Here is a 10,954-nt window from a genome sequence, read left to right as displayed (position 1 = left end):
ATGGACTATCAAATCCATGGAATTCTCCAGGCCAGAATACTGGAGTGGGTAGTCTTTCCCTTCTCCAGGTGATGTTCCCAAACCAGGGATTGAACCCAGGTCTCCTGCATTGCAGGCAGAGTCTTTATCAGCTGAGCCACAAGGGAAGCCCAAGAATACTGGAGTGGGTAGCCTATCCCTTCTCCAGCGTATCTACCTGTCCCAGGAATTGAACCAGGGTCTCCTGCATTGCAAGTGGATTCTTTACCAACTGAGCTATCAGGGAAGCCCACTAATTTCTCTAGTGGTTTCTAAGACCACTAGAGAAACAATAAATGTGAGACAGTTTGCTTACCAATAACAGAGTCAGCCAAAAACATGCCTAGGATTTATGCAGTGTTTTTTAGTTTAGTTTTTTTTTTTTTTTTTAAATAGCTGTAGTGAAGTTGCAGGGCTCTAGGAACCCACTGTAAGTATCTTTCACTTTCATTCTCATGGGGAATAAAGGTTGACAAGGATGGCAGACACGAAGCATTAAGTGATGACTCCTAAGCTCTATATTAGCAAGTGGAGGGCAAGACAATCCAGATTTAGCCAATGCCTGTTATGTCCTGGGAACTCCATATACATAATTTGATCTAATCCTCACAACCCCAGTCAATCACAAAAGTACTTCCTGAGTGTCTTCTGCTCTGTGCCTTACACTGGGCCAGGGAAATAATGATTCTTTCCCTGTCGAATTGCCAGTCTAAGACAGCAGTTTTCAACCTGTCTTCTACCCTTACACTCATGAGAGATACAGCATATCATTGGTCCCATGGGTTCATTGTGTTCTGAAGTTTGAATGGGGTTTTGAGATGCAGGCTGATGAAGCACCTTGAATGATTCTGGTGTAGTCCCCTTCTATATGAATAAACACACAGATTCAGGGAAATGAAAAGACACTCAGTCTACAGGGTTTGGGTGCTGTGATGGGAAAGCACAGTTCTTTGAATAAGCTGGAGGAGCACAAACCGTGAAGCTGGGTGGAGCGCAAAGAACTTTCCAGAGGAAGTGACATACACTGAGCAACGAAAGAGTAGTAGGAGCTTTCAGTCAGAAACATGGGCATGGGGATAAGGTGCCTTGGTATGGTGGCATAATCTGCTAAAGCTCAGAGAAATGACAAAAGAATTTGGCATCATAAGACAAACTGCACAAAATTCAGAATGGCTGAAGGGTGGTGTGCTAGCAAGGGGAGCAGCCAGAGTCCTAGGTCTGGGCTCAGTCTTGAGTGGCTTTGTGTCAGGCGTCATTCTTAGGGCAGTGGGACCCACCGAAGGGGACTGATGGAGGGGATATGGCTGCCTGGTAGAGGTGATTTTAGGGGCTGATAGACAGAAGGCAGCTAATCCAAGGTGGGAGTTGGCCATTATTTGGGTGTATTAGTTAAGGGAAAGGGGAATTAGCCAAGCTTTGGCTTGAATAACTGGGTGGGGATGTGAAAGGGTAGTGCCAACCTTTCATGGTAGGTGGCCGGGAGGTAGATAAGGAGCAGCTCAGTTTGGAACATTTAAGATGGTGGTGTTCAAGTGGAGATGTCCCGAGTATAGATCTGGAGGTCAGAAAGAGACCTGGGCAAGAGACAAAGATTTCAAATGGCAACAGGGGTCATGCTTTGGGTAAATCATCCAGGAGAGCGTGTTGAGTGAGAAGAGACTTAGCCTCAGAGGGAATTTTGGGAACCACCAGAATGCAGAAGAGTAGAGGTGGAAGAAGGGGCAGCAGAGGAGAATGTCAGTAGACGGCTAGCAGGTTACTTCCATTTTACAGATGAGGACACTGGGTCTCATATTCACAGTGGTCTAAGGCTTTCCAGCCAAGATGAGATAGAAACAGTCTTCAACCTCTATCAGATTCCTGGCTTTCAAATCACTTGTTTCTGTTTAAAAAATTATAATTATATACAGAGGTATAATCTTCTTCCCCTTACTTTTCCTCCTTTGAATTTCCCTTCCCAGACACTAATCACAATCTGCCAGTCTTCTTTCCCTTCCCTGGCTCTCTCCCCAACCTAGATGACTATCATGGGGGGTAAGGCAACCAATGGGAAAAGCAAGGACAGGACTCATCCAACCTTGAATGAGACTACAGACTAATGCTGAACATGGCCCCACTCTTAATTTACAAGGTAACTCACTCAGTTCTTTAGACCTGGCATTATCCAATGACCTGAGCTAGGAATGAAGTGATATATAATCATTAAACGACCTTATAAGACACTGTTGCAAACAGGGAGCAATGAGAAAATTGGCTTAAACGGTTTGGAGGAGCAGTTTTACTGGAGTTCTTACTCCAGGAGATTAAACATGTCACCTGAGAATCACCATGTTTAACCAGAACTAGGTTTATTGTAGTTGACTGACAACAGGGGTGAACGAAGGCTCTCGCTTGCCTTCTTGCTGTGAACTGAGGTGAGCCTGGAAGGTGCCCCGATCAAAGCCAGCTCCCTGCCCCCACAGACTGTGCAGGCTTTGGCGTCAGACTGCACGGGTCCCATCCGCAGAAGACACACTGATTCTCAGAATCTGTTTCTTTATCTGAAAAATGCGGCTCACAGTACTCACCCCATCCAGTTATTGTGAGAATTAAATGAGATAGCCTGCCAAAGCACTCAGGACCCAGCAGGAATGATCATCATTGGCTGCTGTCACCAATCTTTTTTGAGCTAAGCTCGGCTCACCGATGGAGTGGGCCGTGAGCCCAGGAGAACTGGTTACTGCGGTTACCTTGTGATGACCCTGAGCCAGGAATGAGGGAGCAGGTGAGGTCAGCGCCAAACTCCTCAATGTCTTCCAAGAGACAGAATGTACTAATGGACGCTATTCTCCTGCTGCGTGTCTGTCCTCAAGAGATTTCTAAGAAGCAGTGGCAAGGCCTCAGGAGCTAGGTCCCTGGCAGAGAGCAAGTTTCTGGTGACCACGGCACTCAATATCGAGAAAACAAAACCCCTGATAAGGTGCGGAGAAACTGTCAGGTTCTGCACATGGCTGGAACCCTTGGTGACTCCCTGGGAACCCCCTCCCCCCACCACCTGCTTTCCTCTGATGGACTTCAGCTCGCGCTAAGCTAAGGACAGCAGGGGACACTTGGTGCGCTTCCCTGGCCCCTCCCTCCTGGATTTCAGGACGTCCAGCTAAGCGCGGGGCTATCTTTAAAAGGAATTAGTCGTGGCTCCTATATAGCCCGCTGGTGAGGGCAACGTGGGACGGCCCAGGCCAGGAATTCCCCCGAGCGCCCCCAACGTCTGCCCTCCGCTGGAGAGCCCGCAGCGCCTCTCCCGGGGCAGCACCCCGGGCCCACAGAACCCCTCCGAGGAGAAACAACCAGCTCTGCAGATGCAGCCCTTGCAGTTTGGGTCTCTTCTCTCCTCTGACGTAATGTCAGTTTCCTGCTTTCGCACTGCAGTGTGCAGCTCGCTGGCCGGTAAGTCTGAGGATCAATGGATTGAACGCCAAGATAATCACCACCACTATCCTGCAGTTTATTTTCCACGAATACACCCCGCCCCCAAATTCCACGACTTTTGGCTTTTCAGGCGGTATTGTTCTCCCCTCCCCCCAGGAAGGCCGCCTCTACACACAGCCCAACACCAGGAAACAGGCGTCGGTTTGTGGCTCAAATGTGGGGCCGGGGCGGGGTCGGCTCAAACCTTCTCTGCACCCCCACCCCCATCTCCACCCCCTGCTTTGAGATGCCAAATCCCTAGCTTTGTTTCCAGCAAAACTATGGTCGGAGCGGCAGCATTTCCTCCCCTTCTCCAGAAACCGAGCTGGGAAGTGGGTAAAAACTATTTACTACGGAACGTGCTAGGACGCTTCTCCACGCCCCACACCCCCACAGGGAAAGGACCGGCAGCGACCGCCCCGCCACCTCACTCGCGCCGGGCCAACTGTAGCTCCGCGGCCGCTGCCACCGCCCAGCCGAGCCCGGGGAGACTCCCAAGGGCTCTTTAAATACGATCTATAAATACTACAGGCGCTCGGCGCGCGCGTCACGGCAAAACCGGCCTCCGATTGGCTGTCGTAACCCCGCTATTTGCATAGCCGGATTGCTCAACCGGGCGGCGACCTCAGCCGAGCGTGCCCCTCCCCCGCAGCGGGCGCGAGGGCCGCTCGGGGCCGGCGGGCGGGGACCGCTGGGTGGCGGCCGCGCGGCTCCGCGACGAGTGCGAAGCGGTGGTGGCGACGTCCAGAGTGACTTGAACTCCGGAACATTTCGAGTCTTGAGTCATGCGGCGGTCTTCCGGGAGGCCGGCCGCCTCCCAGAAGGATCAACTTTGCGCAGCCGAAGGCCGGCGCCTTTAGACCGGGTCATTTTGCTTTTCAAACACAGAAAGAAAAAGTTTGAAGGGTTTCACCCGAACAGATGCGCTGGGTGGCTCGCGGAGGCATCACGTGAGACCTTGGACACGCAGCCAGAGCCCTGTCCAATGACTTGCGTCTTGGGGTGTTCAAAAAAGGCTTTTTGCATGATCACTAGTCAGACCTCGTTAGTTTGAAAACCAAACCAGGAGTGTTCTGGAAATGAAAGAGGTTTAAAGCTAAGTGTTCAAACAAACAAACAAACAAACAAACACCCATTCATCGATAAGAAGCTAGGGGGAAAGAGTCTCTTGTAAAAACTCAAAATGTTCAGCTACTTGGCCCTGGCCGGAGCTGGTTGCCTCTGGGGAGGCGGATAGTGGCAGAGAGGGTCAGGAGGGTGGGGAAAGACCACGCTTTGGAATCCGGGAAGCAATCCGACGTTGCGGAGAATACTGGCACTCGGGATTCTGTTGAGAAGATGCTATTGATCGCGGGAGATAAATGTAGATAAATGCGCAGATATTGTTTTATATTAGTATTCAGATGTTATGAAAATAGTTTTATCTTCAGGATGTAATCTGAGAATAGGAACTGTGGCTGCCGATTGTTCCAAACATTCTAGGTAAAATCTACAGCATAGTAAATTCCTTACTTTTGAATGTGATAAATACGATGACTTTCAGTTTCCTCATTTTGTTTTAAAATGCCCTGCCTTTAAAGTGCAGAAAGCACATGGTAAGGGTCCAAGTCTTCCCGTAACAGTATCCTGAGAAGACGCTAGAAGTGTATGTTGGTGTCTTACACCGAGTCGGTCCTCAGAAAATGTTAGTGATGTGAATCAAATACGTTCATTAGAAGAAACTAAGCATTGATCAAAAATCTAAGGTCTCATTCAATTATGTTTCATAAATGTCCTTTCCCCCTATATCAAACTCAAAACTCATAGGACTCTTGTTATTCTACAACACTCTTGTAACTTATGTTACTTGGATGCAGCGAGTATGTATCTAAAAGCTTTTTGAAAAAGAACTTCGGATTTTAACTGAAGAGCGCCCTCTGCTGCCAAACTGTTTATGGGCAACGCGCCTGAAAAGTGAAATGCTTGGGAGTATGCCCACCTAGTGACAGACTTTATTTTTGGGGGCTCCAAAATCACTGCAGATGATTGCAGCCATGAAATTAAAAGACGCTTACTCCTTGGAAGGAAGGTTATGACCAACCTAGATAGCATATTCAAAAGCAGAGATATTACTTTGCCAACAAAGGTCCGTCTAGTCAAGGCTATGGTTTTTCCAGTGGTCATGTATGGATGTGAGATTTGGACTGTGAAGAAAGCTGAGCGCCGAAGATTTGATGCTTTTGAACTGTGGTGTTGGAGAAGACTCTTGAGAGTCCCTTGGACTGCAAGGACATCCAACCAGTCCATTCAAAAGGAGATCGGTCCTGGGTGTTCTTTGGAAGGAATGATGCTAAAGCTGAAACTCCAGTACTTTGGTCATGTCATAGAAAGAGTTGACTCATTGGAAAAGACTCTGATGCTGGGAGGGATCAGAGGATCAGGGGCAGGAGGAGAAGGGGACGACAGAGGATGAGATGGCTGGATGGCATCACCGACTCGATGGACGTGAGCCTGGGTGAACTCCGGGAGTTGGTGATGAACAGGGAGGCCTGGTGTGCTGCAATTCATGGGGTCGCAAAGAGTCGGACACGACTGAGTGACTGAACTGAACTGAATTGAAAACTGGCAAGGTGAACTTTGGGATATTTTTATGTCTTTGCAATTCATTTTGTAATTCTAGCCATTTTAATCATTTATGCTTAGCAAATAGGATCATTCAGTTCTGACTATTACCTTAAATATCATTCTCATTTCCACAGTAATACATAGCAGTTTATGTTTTAAAACCAATACTAAAGCAGGAGATAGACTTGTTTTACAGTCAGTATTGTCTGCATTGGGCTTCCCCAGTGGCTCAGTGATAAAAGAATTTGCCTGTAATGCAGGACGTGCTCAGGAGACCCAGGTACGATCTGTGGTTTGGGAAGATCCCACCTGGAGAAGGAAATGGCAGTCCACTCCTGGAGAATTCCATGGACAGAGGAACCTGACAGGCTACAGTCCATGGGGTCACAAAGAGTCAGATACAACTGAATGACTAAACAACAAACAACAACAAAAAATTCTCTGTGTTAATAGCTACCAAAATAAGAAAAAAAAATGCTTTAATCATTGAAATACTTTTTCCAGTAATTTTAGTGCTGTGTCATATGAATCATTAAAAGTTGACTAATTTGAACACACACTAATTGCAACAACTTACATCAGCGTTTTCCTTCTTAGCTTTTTTTCTCTCTGTCTTCACCAATGTTTCTCGTGCCCCAGGCCAAGTAGAAATGTACTTATCGAAGCTGCCTTTTTGGTTGTCATCTCTTCACTATAAAGACTGTCATTTTATTGTAGTATTCATGTATTTATTGTACTTACACAGTATTTTCCTCCCCTCTTTTTTAATGTTAATGTTTCTTTTACTAATTCATTTCTTTGTTATCCGTATTAATGTGCTAAGATGAAAACAGTTTTTAAAAAGTCCCAAGTAGCTATGTAAATTGGAAACTGCACATCTTGACTGCTCTTCCAATTGGTTCTCATTTTTCAGAGCTGCTCATCTTAAGGAAGAAAGAGATACAGTCAGAGGTTAGCCACTGGTACAGCTTTGAATCACTAGGAGGTAAGAGGATAACTGGTAAACCACAAATGAAGAGATAAGGGAGGCATGCATCTTGTGCTGTAAGTGCTAATATGGGCCTTTGGCTGCATTCCTCACAGTAAGCACTTTACCACTGTTTATAGAAACATACAGATAATGATCACGAATTAGCCTGTGGTTCTCGATTCTCTCTCAGTTGCAGAGTCAGAGATGGAAATAGAGTCCGTTATTATGCTGAGAAATGTATTTAGAAAAACGTACTGGGCGGTGGGGTGGTGGGCGGTGCTAGAGAGAGACTGTGTCCCTGTGTAAGCCCAGGGTGAGCAGTGTAGCATGGTCAAGGAAGTCCAGTGCTCCACCTGCCCTGTGAACTGGCCTCCCTTTTCTCAGTTACTGGTGCAGGAACTGAGATGCTCACAGCTGCCATGGGAATATGCCTGGCAATTGTTTGTCTCTCCACCCCCCATTTATTTAGTGATAGTAATGGCACCCTACTCCAGTACTCTTGCCTGGAAAATCCCATGGACAGAGGAGCCTGGTAGGCTGCAGTCCATGAGGTCACTGAGTCAGACATGACTGAGCGACTTCACTTTCACCTTCCACTTTCTGGCAACCCACTCCAGTGTTCTTGCCTGGAGAATCCCAGGGACGGGGGAGCCTGGTGGGAGGCCGTCTATGGGGTCACACAGAGTCGGACACGACTGAAGCGACTTAGCAGCAGCAGCAGCAACAAGTTGTTTTATTTATATTGTACTGTGCATGGGAGCAACTGGATACATAACAAAAGGCTTATGAATTGGTCCAGCTTCATTGCAGTTAGATCAACACATCCCTGAGATCCTGGGGTAATTAATAAATTAATTTGCAGTAGACTGCAATGCTGGCTTGTCTAGTCCATTGACCAAGGGATGGTCTCTAAACTGTATTAGCAATGTCTTTACCTGACAAGGAGATTATATGACCCATAGCATGTGGATATGGGAGTATGTACACTTGGTATGGCAGAAGTATGAAATACATACTTATAAAATTTGGGTTTTCTTTTCTGGGTATATACAGAAAATATACAGAAAGAAAAATATACTTGTTTTGTATATGCTGTCTATTGAGGAGCTCATAAATTCTGCTTACAATACTAAAGAAAACTATTTTGTTTTTGTAAAAATAAATTTATGACAAAATCTAGTTGATTTTTATCTTTTATAATTACTCCTTCACAGCTGTGCTTCCTCATTTAAACATACCTCCCTTTATGTAATTTTACTCTATACATCTAGAACATGGCCTCTATATATCTGTACTTGGCCTAAAGAATATTATTACTAGAATTAGTATATATCAAGGACCAACCAAAGTTTCTTGACAAGGCTAACACTATTGTTATTTGCATTTTATAAAGAAGATAATTGATCCAAGTTAGTGTCAGAGCTAGGAATCAAATCCAAGTCCATATGACTCTAGGTAAAACCCTCAGTTCAGTTCAGTCGCTCAGTCGTGTCCGACTCTTTGTGACCCCATGAATCGCAGCATGCCAGGCCTCCCTGTCCATCACCAACTCCCGGAGTTCACCCAGACTCACATCCATCGAGTCAGTGATGCCATCCAGCCATCTCATCCTCTATCGTCCCCTTCTCCTCCTGCCCCCAACCCCTCCCAGCATCAGAGTCTTTTCCAATGAGTCAACTCTTTGCATGAGGTGGCCAAAGTACTGGAGTTTCAGCTTTAGCATCATTCCTTCCAAAGAAATCCCAGGGCTGATCTCCTTCAGAATGGAAGGGTTGGATCTCCTTGCAGTCCAAGAGACTCTCAGGAGTCTTCTTCAACACCATAGTTCAAAAGCATCAGTTCTTCGGTGCTCGGCTTTCTTCACAGTCCAACTTTAACATCCATACATGACCACTGGAAAAACCATAGCCTTGACTAGACGGACCTTTGTTGGCAAAGTCATGTCTCTGCTTTTCAATATACTATCTAGGCGCTTACTCCTTGGAAGAAAAACCCTCAGAGAATACTGCAAGTATATAAAATTGAAAATGAAAGCCATAGGCCTAATACTACTCACTTTCTATGGTATCCTAGAGCAATACTTTCCAAATTATATATCAGAAAATGTTTGTTACATATGATAGATGTGAATGGCATGAAGAAAGATTCCATGATCAAATACGTTTTGGAAATAATGGGTTAAACCAACACTTTTAAATTGTAAAACTGTACGTTTGTGAGAGCCATTCATGCTTGTAGTCATTGTGGATTTGTATAGTTATTACTGTGTTTTTTCCAGGAAATGGCAAAAACATGTCTTTCTACTTTTGCATAATGTGCCATTTGAACTCTCATTGGAGCCAGAGATGGGAATAATATGAAACCCTTAACACCTGGATACTGTCCTTTTTTGTGCATTGCTAAAATAATCACTTCCTGATGCCTTTTGGGTTGACAGATTATTTGTACAAGATGGATTAAAAAAAACTTCTAAATCTTTACAGGGTTCTAAATGCCTTACTGGCGAAGGCAATGGCACCCCACTCCAGTACTCTTGCCTGGAAAACCCCATGGACGGAGGAGCCTGGTAGGCTGCAGACCATGGGGTCTCGAAGAGTTGGACACGACTGAGCGACTTCACTTTCACTTTTCCCTTTCATGCATTGGAGAAGGAAATGGCAACCCACTCCAGTGTTCTTGCCTGGAGAATCCCAGGGACAGGGGAGCCTGGTGGGCTTCCGTCTATGGGGTCGCACAGAGTCGGACACGACTGACTAGACTTAGCAGCAACAGTAGCAGCAAATGCCTTACACTATTACTTGTTACACCTAAAATATATGTTTGGAAAGTTCAAAGATTTTCTTGCTAGTGAGAGACTTGCCAAACTCAGTACAAGGACACTAGAATAACGAAATGTAAAATTATTTTAAAAATAGGCTAAGAACAAGTAGTTGGTTCACGTAAAAATAGCTGAAATTTGTGCGACTGCACTAGTACATATGCATGATATATATTCGTTTGAACTTGTTGATTGGAGAGGCTGTTTTTGTTCCTTTATCCTTGCCAAATACTTGTCCCATAGGAGGCATTTATGTGTCCAATATTTATTGAGTGCTTTGTTTGTACCTAGGCATGGTTCTGTTCCTGATGCTAGAGATATGAGTGAAAAAGTCTTCATTGAGCTTACGTTTTATTGGGCAGAAATACACGATAAATGAAAAGAGGGATGTGAAGCCACAAAATGAATAACGGATACTGAAAAACTTGTAGGGTTAGTAGATAGGAATTCTCAGTGAGGCCAAAGCATTTTTGAGATGGGTACCAGAGTAAACACACTGGAAGGAAGGGAAGGGTATGAGGTCACTTTTTAGGAGGTAATGTGATGATTGGTAACAATAAGAAGTTTTGACTTTAGGGTTGAGAGGGTTAAATAGTGTAGTGTAGTGTTTGTTGCTCAGTTCTGTCCAACTCTTTGCAACCCCATGGACTGTAGACCACCAGGCTTCTCTGTTCATGGGATTCTCCAGGCAAGAGTGGGTCGCCATTTCCTTCTGCAGAGGATCTTCCCAACCCAGGGATTGAACCCCGGTCTTCTGTGTTGCGGGCAAGATTCTTCACTACAGATTCTGAGCTACAGGGAAGTCCAAGAGGATTAAATGGAAGAAGATAAAAGGATTATTGGAGAGAAAAAGGTCAAGACTGAGAAGGCATGGTGTTGAATGGGATAGTGTGTAAGTGATGCAGCCACAGGGGATGGAGACAGAGTGAAGAGGAAGACAGTGAGCTCTGTGCTGCTCTGCGGCTGAGGAACTGAAGAGATCACAGGTGGTGCTGTGAGGAGGGCAGGTGCTGGTCAAGTTGTCTGGAATAACCTCAGAAAGGCTGTAGAGTCTGAGGGGCGCAAGAGGTGAATTGGTTTGGAAATAGCAGTTTATA

At 45.6% G+C, this 10,954-nt stretch overlaps 1 long non-coding RNA gene across 1 annotated transcript in view; it reads left to right on the top strand.

Annotated features, from left to right (window-relative positions):
* Window positions 1–735: 735 nt before the first annotated feature.
* Window positions 736–10,954, top strand: part of LOC133247998 (uncharacterized) — a 46,362-nt gene continuing 36,143 nt past the window's right edge. Inside the window, exon 1 of the long non-coding RNA XR_009736587.1 lies at window positions 736–7,054. This is a non-coding gene — a long non-coding RNA (uncharacterized LOC133247998). The remainder of the gene's footprint in view (window positions 7,055–10,954) is intronic.

The sequence above is a fragment of the Bos javanicus genome, chromosome 5 (genome assembly GCF_032452875.1).
Source record: "Bos javanicus breed banteng chromosome 5, ARS-OSU_banteng_1.0, whole genome shotgun sequence".
Lineage (NCBI taxonomy): Eukaryota > Metazoa > Chordata > Mammalia > Artiodactyla > Bovidae > Bos > Bos javanicus.
Note: the sequence above shows the minus strand (reverse complement) of the source record. Positions and strands in the feature narration are given on the sequence as shown.